The sequence below is a fragment of the Lepidochelys kempii genome, chromosome 3, assembly GCF_965140285.1.
Source record: "Lepidochelys kempii isolate rLepKem1 chromosome 3, rLepKem1.hap1, whole genome shotgun sequence".
NCBI lineage: Eukaryota > Metazoa > Chordata > Testudines > Cheloniidae > Lepidochelys > Lepidochelys kempii.
The window spans coordinates 196089398-196100171 of record NC_136382.1 but is presented as its reverse complement, the minus strand read 5'-3'; positions in this window follow the sequence as shown (position 1 = coordinate 196100171).

The following is a 10774-nucleotide window of genomic DNA, read 5'->3' as shown; positions in this document are numbered from 1 at the left end:
TAAAGTCCCAACTCCTAGAGAGATGGGATTAAGAAAAACAGCAAATTATGGTGAGACTAGGAGAAAATAGCAAGAGTTAGCAATATTGCGACAGGTTTAATTGTACATTTTTTGATAAACTGAACATCTAGTAATATGCATTTTGCATGTGATGCTTAATAGATTAAGTATGCACTGGGGCAAAATTTATCCATGGTGTAACTCCTCTGAAATCAACAACTACGACCACTTTTGTATGTGGAAAGGGAGAATGGGTCTCTTACTTTTTTGATCCTTTTGTGTTGGCTCCAAGATGGTTATTCCACTGGGCTGCTCCCTTGTGGCCAGCTTGAACTGATAGTTCAGTAGAGGCTCTGACAGATGATTAGTATCAGAGGGGTAGCCGTGTTAGTCTATATCCACAAAAACAAGGAGTCCAGTGGCACCTTAAAGACTAACAGATTTATTTGGGGATAAGCTTTCGTGAGTGTAAAAACTCCACTTCTTCAGATGTATGGAGTCCAGTGGATTTTTTACCCACGAAAGCTTATGCCCAAATAAATCTGTTTGTCTTTAAGGTGCCATCGAACTCCTCATTGTTTTTGACAGATGATTGGTATTCAGAAAGAAGCTCACAGAAACATTAATGCAACTATTTTCAGTTAACTTTCCCCCATCCTAGCAAAATCAATCTGAGCCAAAATAAGGACGCCACAGGCCTCACAGTCCCCAATATTTTCTGGGATCCATATAAAATAATGTCAAGAACATAAATATCACTGGATATTTATGGGAAATGATTGTGACAGACTTTCAACTTGAGCAGCTGGTTTACATTTTGAAGGTTCTTTGTAATTAAAACTACTAGATTTACTTGCTTTCTAAGTGCCTGCTGAAATTAGCTGTGACATTTTTAAAGGATCCCCAAAACAAGGAGAACAAGGCTTGGTGACTCTGCAGACCCAAAGGGTCAGGTTGTCTGATTGGAGGCTGCGGTGTTGCAGAAAAAAACATTTTGACATTAGTGAAATGAAACAATTCAACATTACTGAAGCAAAACAATTAGATGGTTCTGAACATAATTTTTTTGGAACTTTCATTCTGAGGAAAGTTTCAGCTTTTTGTTCCAATTCAGAACAAAATTTCCCACAGAACAAAAATTCTGGTTTTTGACCAGCCCTATTGGCAGCCTTAACAGAGAGGCCAATGAAGGGAGATAAAGAATGATCTATCCTTCAATTAGAGGTGGTTTCTTCAAGTCAGGGTTGGGACACATAGGTGGGGAGGTGAGGGGATGCTGTGCTGTATCTATTCTATAATAATGGAAGAGAGGACTTCAGTATCCAGGGCTGTCGAGCCATCATCTTTCATGAACACTAAATTCACACCAGAGTGCTCCAGGCTCCAAAGTGGGCATCAATTAAACTGCAGGATCTTTATAGAAAATTGCCATTTTATTAAGACTGACAAATGGTTGGGTTTTATGACAGATAGGCAGGTGAATCATGACAGTTTGTCCTTGCCATTTCCAGTTCCACTTTCACAGGCAGTGTCTGATAGGCAGATTTTATAGTTTCAGAGTTATTGGGGACAACTTTCTAGGCCTCCAGATATCCAAATAACAACAGCTGCAAAAGATACCTTTGATTATGACTGGTAAAGAGATTAAAATCTCTCCTGTCAGATTAGGATTTAAATACAATGATCCATGAATTCAAGACCTCCAGACTTCATTATTGTGTTTCTCTGCACCTAGGTATGAAAACACATACTTTAAAAAAGCTATAAACCTTTAACAACACAGCAATACATGCGCTTAACAATCCAGGTCACTGGCTGCATGTTACCTTAGTCCTCCGCTGTCTTTCCTGGCTCTCCATGACATATCATGTCAAAAATCAAGCTTCCAATCCTCATCTTCAAAGCTTTGATGGGATTAGGCTAAATTACATGAGGAACCATCTCACCCTCCATGCTCATGTGCTTCCACAATAGCTATATTCTACTGGAACAACTGAATTATTAGCCACCAAGCATTGTTCTCCTTGTTTTGGGGATCCTTTAAAAATGTTACAGCTAATTTCAGTTGGCACTTAGAAAGCAAGTAAATCTAGTAGTTTTAATTGCAAAGATAACCTCCAAAATGTAAACCAACTGCTAGAGTTGAAAGTCTGTCACAATCATTTCCCATAAATATCACTGGATAGTTATAATTATTATCCTCAAGAACAAAACTCGCATATACAGGAATCAGAGCTTTCTCAGCAATGAGCCCACAAAATCTGGAATTCCACCCCAGAAGATATCAGGATGACCACAAAGTTCTGAAACTTTAGAGCAAACTGCACACTTTGTCTAGGTATCCTTCTAACACAAGGACCACACAACAAACAAACAAAAGTAAACAAAGTCCAGTCCCTGCTGGTCAGAGAGAAGAAAGACAGAGCAATATATCTTTATATATATATATGCTTTATAATTCCGGGAGGCACAGAGGTTCTGTCAGTGCCATAATATTTTCGCATTGCCAGAGCTGTGGCAAGCCCCTAGCAAGTCTCTAACATACTTTGAGTCCATTCACAACAGTGCTTACAACAGCATACAATAGATCAACCAGCTGTTGTGACTGTACGGGCTCTGAGTCAGGCTAAGCAATGTTGTATCCATCATCATGTCACTCTGACCTGTTACAAGGAGAGCACAGACAGCCTGTGCTAGTGCAGCAGCTGCAATGGTGCAATGAGTCCTCCTAGTGCAATCCCACAATGCTCCTGTCCAGCTTTCAGTGACAGTTATGAGAGCACAGAGCACTAGTTTCATTACTCGTGAAGGTTCCCCCCCCACCGCTACATGCAGCGCCAAGAAGAGCGGAGGTGGTCTTTGGCTGGGCCTGATTCTGCCCTCTCCGCCCCTGCAGGGCACATCTAAACAGCCAATTACATTTTTATTTTCAAAATGGAAAAACGGTGTTCCCATTATTTTCCTTTCAAAAAATAAATCTTTATTGATGGAATCTCCCATTGAGTTTGAAGGATGAGCTACAGTCACTTCTTGTGCATCCTGAGCTGAGACCAAAGACCAATTTCATACCTACAGCCCTATCTGTGAGTGCCACAGGTGAAGACTATTTAGTAGGTGAACGTATACTGCTTTTAGCTTCATGCCTTACTTGTCTATCCTTGATTTGCAGCAATCTGCGAGCTTTCAGAATCTCTGTCCCAGGTGGCAGAGCTGCCTCCATCAGATCTTGTCATGGGATAAGAGCTCCCAGGTGTTGAGGTCAACAGTGAAAGATTAGAGGTTGAGATGGAGAGTGTCTTTGTAATGCTTTCTTGGTCTGTGGCTAAATGAGTTCCAGGCTGCAATTCTCCATAAAAGACAGTCTTAGGTATTCTACTGTCAGACATACAGATCACATGACCACACCATCTCAGCTGCGGTCTCACGATAAAAGCTTCAATACCTATGATGTTGCAGCACTCAAGGACCTCGATGTTTGGAACCAAATCTTGCCATTTAATTTTGATTATCCACCATTGTTACGAATTATACCTGTGAGGACACGCACACAACTAATGTGAATTATACCTGGTAGGACACGCACACAAATGCTACGAATTACACCTGGTAGGACACGCACACAAATGCTGCGAATTATACCTGATAGGACACGCACAGTTCGAATCTAGGCTGAGGCACATAAACAAAGTCCACAACTGCAGAGTTCCCAAAAAACATTAAGTTTATTATGCTCGAGCGTGGTGCCCCCCTGCTAGCCAGGAGGGGACCCCAAATACAGATTATACAAAGGTTATATACTTTTTAGCAAAGCATGTTGCCCTCGTGCATCGGAAAGCTTAGCCAATAATCAAACCCTTTTCTTATCTACCACCTATCCCTGCTTGGTGCATTCCTCTTGCTAAACCAGTATGTTAATTACACAGCATGGTCCTAAAGCCATGCATCAGTAACTTTTATTGTCAGGATGGGAGGCCTCATATCAAAGGCCAGGAGATAGGGAGTTAGGGACTGACAAAAAAACAGATACTGGGAGTCAAGGCAGGCTGGAGACAAGGAGGAGGATTTTCACAGGAATGCAGTATCTAAGGAACACACCTCCTGGTGCATGATGTGCTTGTTTTTAGACAATGGTGTGCCCCAAACCAAAATGGAGTCACATGTGCTAACTTTTCCTTAACACCACAGACACTGTAGGTGGAATTGGATCAAGTGTTTTATGTGGCACTGATAAGTAGTCCAGGTATTGCAGTCATAGAGGAATGTGAAACAAATATATTCATAACTACTTTACACAACAGACTTTGCATTTTTTAAGAAAATATTTTTAACAGTATAACCCATTCTCCTTTTCTTTTAACCTTGGTATCAAAAAAGAAAGGAAAATAAAAGGTTAGAAAACAGTACAACACTCTAGGCCTGAATTTGAAAGTGAAGCACATGTGAAATAAATGTCTGTCCCTTACAATGGGCTTAATCGGGCAGCAGATGCACAAGCATCTCCTGGATACTGGAGACCCAAGACAGACAATACAAAAGGAACAATTAGGAAAACAACAATAAATATATGGGGGTTGCTGGTCGTGATCTTGCTGGAGTTAAATTGGTTTAAAATTAATATTAGAGAGAGAGGCGCAGAATCACTGGTTGAACTTCCCAACCCACCCTCAAGACATCTTTAACTTAACAGCAGGTGGCTCTCTATTGACCATGCATTTCCTCTGTCCCCCTCCTCCTGCTGCACAGAATAGCCCCCCAATGAGAGCACTGCCATAGATGTGGCAGGGGAATTGGGGCAGCTGAGTTCTGGGTAAAGGAGTCTCCCAGAAGGACTTGCCCAGCTTCCATGTTCCCCTTTGGGACTCTTGTCTCTAGATTCTAAGGAGCTCACATGAGAGAAAGAAGCCATTATAGTATGAAAACAATAACGCTTTCACACACAACCACTAACTGTGTGGAAAAGTAAAGAACTATTTCCTTGCTTGGTTGAGCACCACATGCAGCAGTGCTCTTCAGAATACCTTCGTGGGCACCAGTGGGAGGGGGAACAGCCTGGGCAGCTATCCACCATCTCACCATGAAGAGTGGTGTGAGCAGGTAGACCCTGGGATGCATGCACATTTCCTCAACCAGGACAGAACCGGCTGCAAACAATCATCGGACTAAACCATTGGGACTAGCCACCAAACACCAAAGAATCAGAAGCAACATTATTTGTAGTAATTGTTACAATATAATTATAGTAAGTTGCATGTTATATTGCAATAACTAACAAGTTATAATACTTTAAATTCGTTTTAAATATCTCATATGGAATATATCATAAGCACTAGTTACAGTGCTGCCACTTATGCACTGAATGGTATTTTTTGCAGGTTGTTCTACTAAAATAGTGGGATAGGAACTGTGTTGGGGAACTTCAGATCAGGGAGTCCTGTGTGTGGATTCATGGCAGTAGTGCACCCAAAATAAGATGGCTAGCGTGAATACACTGCTTCATTACAATTTACACCTTTGCCACTGAGACGGAATACATTCCTACTCACTATTGTAATGATCTTTGTACAAGGTATGCCTTGTAAGGTATCATTTGAAAACTCATAATTTGCTGGTCAGTGGAAACACGTTTTTGTGAAGTTACAAGATTCCCCTGTATGATGTTAAGAGTGCATGTTCAAAACTCACATAGCACCAATCTGGCCAAACGGGCCTGTCTTGAACAAAGGAATGTATGTTTGCCTTAATTTGCATTTAAGTTGTAAACACACTCAAGAAGACAAAGGAAAACAGCCGTTGGACTTTGCGGGAGGGGTCCTGACCTGAAGAGTTTGGTCAGTAACCTTGCTGAAAGCATGTGGTGAGAAATTTTGCTTGAATCAAATATAGTTTAAGTTAAGCACTAGAAAGCATTTTTTTTTTATTTTTCTTGTAGCCATTTCTGACTTTTATGCCTCATTACTTGTACTCACTTAAAATCTCTCTTTGTAATCAATAAACTTGTTTCACTGTTTTACCTAATCCAGAATGCTTAAGTTAAAGTGTCTGAATAACTCTATTTAAGATAATTAGCTGGTATATTATTCCCTTAAAGGAATAATGGACTTAATATATTTGTACTGTCTAGGAGAGGGCAATACAGAACATACATTTCTGGGGGGAAATCTGGGACCAAGGTGGGTTGGAGTCACAATGCAGTATAACCAAGGCTGGTGATAGCCAGGGCCTAAATGGCAGGCTGCAGTTACACACAGATACTTAGAGTGTGGTTTTTATGGTAGAAGGCTGTTTGTGAGCAGTCCACATTGGAGCCTACAGCAGCAGGGCAGGGGTGACACAGGCTCCTCCCCACACTGGTTTGAATGGTATCCCGGTATGTCACAGTCATCCACCAGCTTCAAGCTGCAACAGTTCAGTTCTCTAGTCCAGAGAAGACTTAAAGTGTGAAATTCAGACTGTGTCTTTGCCACAAAAAATGTGTGTTTTTATATCAAGATAGTTATTGCGATGTAAGCTCCTAGTGAAAACAAGGCACAGATTGCGTTTACCTTGATGTAGGTAGTTGAGGTCAACCTTATACCCTCCACTTGGCCCTGGTCTACACTAGGACTTTAGGTCGAATTTAGCAGCGTTAAATCGATGTAAACCTGCACCTGTCCACACGATGAAGCCCTTTATTTCGACTTAAAGGGCTCTTAAAATCGATTTCCTTACTCCACCCCTGACAAGTGGATTAGCGCTTAAATCGGCCTTGCCGGGTCGAATTTGGGGTACTGTGGACACAATTCGACGGTATTGGCCTCTGGGAGCTATCCCAGAGTGCTCCATTGTGACTGCTCTGGACAGCACTCTCAACTCAGATGCACGATTGTCTGCCGTTACTCTGACGCAGGGAGGGGCGACTGACAACATGGCTTACAGGGTTGGCTTACAGGGAGTTAAAATCAACAAAGGGGGTGGCTTTACATCAAGGAGTATTTCAAGCAGGACTTCATGGAGGGTTCCAATAAGAAATGGTGCACTTAAGTTATTGTTCTTATTGGAACAAGCAGGTTGGTCTGGCCTCTGATTGATACATGGCTAGATTTACCTCGCTGCACCTTCTCTGTGAGTGACTGCAGTGTGACCTAGAGGAATGAGTCCCCTAGATGGGGGGCGGGGCAGGGGGTTGCAAATGAGTACAAAACAAATCTGGTCTATTTCTTGTTTTGATCCACTCTATCTATCTTTTACATCTTTGACTGGCAGCAGACAGTGCAGAAGGACTGCATGCCATCCACAGCTCATCGCTGCTCGGCAGAAGATGGTACAAGAGGACTGCTAGCAATCCGTATCGCCTGCCTGCTCACCGTAAGATGGTTCAATAGGACTGACTGCAGGACTAAAGAGAATGACCTGATCAAGTCACTCCAAATTTAGTCCCTGCACCCATGTCTGCCCAGGCGCTCCTGATCGACCTCGCAGAGGTGACCAGGAGCACCTCGGACATGAAGATGGCGGCTACCAGTCCTACTGTACCGTCTGCTGCCATAAGGCAATGGGTTGCTGCTGCTGTGTAGCAATGCAGTACCACATCTGCCAGCACCCAGGAGACATACGGTGATGGTGAGCTGAGCGGGCTCCATGCTTGCCGTGGTATGGCATCTGCACGGGTAACCCAGGAAAAAAGGCGCAAAACGGTTGTTTGCCCTTTCTTTCATGGAGGGAGGGAGGGAAGGGGGGCCTGACGACATGTACCCAGAACCACCCACAACAATGTTTTAGCCCCATCAGGCATTGGGATCTCAATCCAGAATTCCAATGGGCAGCGGAGACTGCGGGAACTGTGGGATAGCTACCCACAGTGCAACATTCCGAAAGTCGATGCTTGCCTCTGTACTGTGGAAGCAGTCTGCCAAGTTAATGCACTTAAATGCACTTAGAGCATTTTCTGTGGGGACACACACACTCGAATATATAAAACCGATTTCTAAAAAACCGACTTCTATAAATTCAACCTAATTTCGTAGTGTAGACATACCCTTGGATACCCCTGCTTGGAGTTTGTCAGGACTAGTTACCTCAAGGTAAAAATTACAGTGTTTTGTCTCCACTAGGATTTACATCAAGCTAGCTAACTTGAGAGAACTAGTTTCTACACCCAGCTGCTGAGAGATTAAATGTCTTGAAAGTATAAGTGAAAAAACAACTTTTAAGAAAAAGATCCTTAAATCAAGATTAATGGAACAATGTTTTCATGACCCTCTTATGACTTACAATGCTCACCAGTAATACACTTTTTATAAAGGAAACTTTAGATGGTGAAAAGGTTTTCTATTGAAATTAGTGCTGTAACGTGTGGGTTCAGACTCTAGAAAGCTGGGCTCTCACAGAACAAATCTATAGTAGTTATCGCTGTCATAGAGTGAATCTCTTCATAGTGGAAAAAATTTGACCTCTTTCAGTCACAGAAGATATAAAAATACACATCTCACCACACATTCCCAGCTACCCATACATATTGTACATGAATACTGAGCTTCATCTTCACTTTCCAGGTTGAATGCTTATTTCTCATGTCTGATGCTGCATTCCATTTTGATTGTTGTAAAGTGAATTTCCATACAAAACAACCAATCAATGCTGATTCATGGTTCTGATCATGTGAGCCGTGAAACACTACCAACTCCCATTGACTTGGAGATCCTCAGCACCTCATAGGCTCAGGCCCATACCTATGGAAGTCACAGTCATGGCATATTATTGATACACATAGTTCCTACAGTAAATTTAAAATATTATTGGATTTTTTTTTTAGATTAGCACCTGTAGTTATACTAGCTAGAATAAGTTTCAGAGTAGCAGCCGTGTTAGTCTGCATTTGCAAAAAGAAAAGGAGGACTTGTGGCACCTTAGAGACTAACACATTTATTTGAGCATAAGCTTTCGTGAGCTACAGCTCACTTCATCGGATGCATTCATGAAGTGAGCTGTAGCTCACGAAAGCTTATGCTCAAATAAATGTGTTAGTCTCTAAGGTGCCACAAGTCTTCCTTTTCTTTTTACTAGCTAGAATGAAATTATTATAAGAGCTATCAACACTTATGGCTGAGACCATAAACTGATCACAGCTGGAGTCAGAACTGAACCCTTCATGGTACACTGCTGGGCAGCTAGGTACATTATCGGGCCTTTAAGACTTTAATAGCTATTGCTAGATATGGGAAGAGATGGGCTGCTTGTCTGTTCACTTACAACCATTTGTATTTTCCTGTTCTTAAAAAGATTATTTTCTTCCTTGTTTCCAAACAGAATAATCTAAGATGTTTTACCCTGACCTTTTGTGGTGCGTTAAATTATCCTGCTTCCTGTTCTCCTCCTTCCCCCATTTCATTTTTTGCTTCCTTTCAGATCAACAGACGCTTTATACATGATTTTAGACAGCTATCTGAAAAAACTAAAATAACCACCAGGGGGCAAAATATAATAGCAATAAAACAGCAAATGAATCACATATTATTGGCTCCAGCGGCAATAATAACATTCCTAACCTAACTGAAACTGAGAATATAATTTATCATATTTTTACAATGATTTTATATTATTTATTAAATTTAGTAGATTAATTAGAATTACTTTTAAATTCATTTGATCATTTTTTATTCCACATATGGGCCCCATACCTACAAAAAACGTATGCATATGCTTATTTTTAAGCATGTGAGTTCAATGGGATTATTTGCATACTTGAAGTTAACCACATGCTTAGGTCTTTCCAAGATCAGGACCGTAATAGTCCAAATTCATCTTTTTTTATTATTATATTGCACAGCACCTACCACAGGAAAACTGTGGTAGGTGCTGTACAATATATAGTTAGTTCACTGAAGTCAGAAGAGTCACAGCAGGAAAGAACTGGGCTCCCATTATACATTACTTAGATTCAAGCTATGCATTTGAAATAACTTTCAGTACTTTAAACTTGGAGAATATTTACTAATACTATGTACAGATTTGCAATTTTAAAAAATCTGAATATATTAATTTTATTGCAATTTACATAGTGTAAATACTTACTGTTTTTTCATCAGTATTCTTTCATGTATTACCTCTTTGACTCATTTTCCAAGGGTTGTTCTCTCTCCATCTCTCTCTCTCAGTAGAAGAAAATGGAAGATTTTAAAATAAAATAGCCTAGAATCCTCTGTCCCTGACTCTTTACCCTCCACAAAACACACTTCTCCACAGAAGTTTCAGTATTCCTTCTGAACAACAAATAAATAACATTGTAAAACTGAAACTCTGAACAAGAATGGATTGCTCAACTAAACTACAGTGTGATCTACAGCATGATTACTGTAGTCACTCTTGTACTCCCAGCTGGGTGTTTGTACCCTTTCTCTTCTTCTCCTTAACCTCTGGACAGATGCTGAAAACCCTTGTGCATATTTTGTAATTTCACACTTCAATCTTCTCTCCTCTTCATCCAAATAGCACATTTGCACCCATTTATTCTTTGACACTGGCAGCTCCAGCAGATTCTGCTGCTTGTGAAGTGTGTGGTCCTAAATCCTGGTGTGAGCGCTATGTGCATAGACCTATGGGGATCCACCTGGACTGAGCTCTTTGCTCTAAGTATTGTGCCCTAAAGTCACAAAGGGTCAAAGTGGAAAGTGGAGTCCGAACTGCTGGATTCTTTCCTTGAATAGATTTAGAAACACAGGAATATAAGAACTGACATACCAGACCAGACCTGTAGCCAATCTAATCCAGGAACCTATCTCTGACATTGGCCAAAATA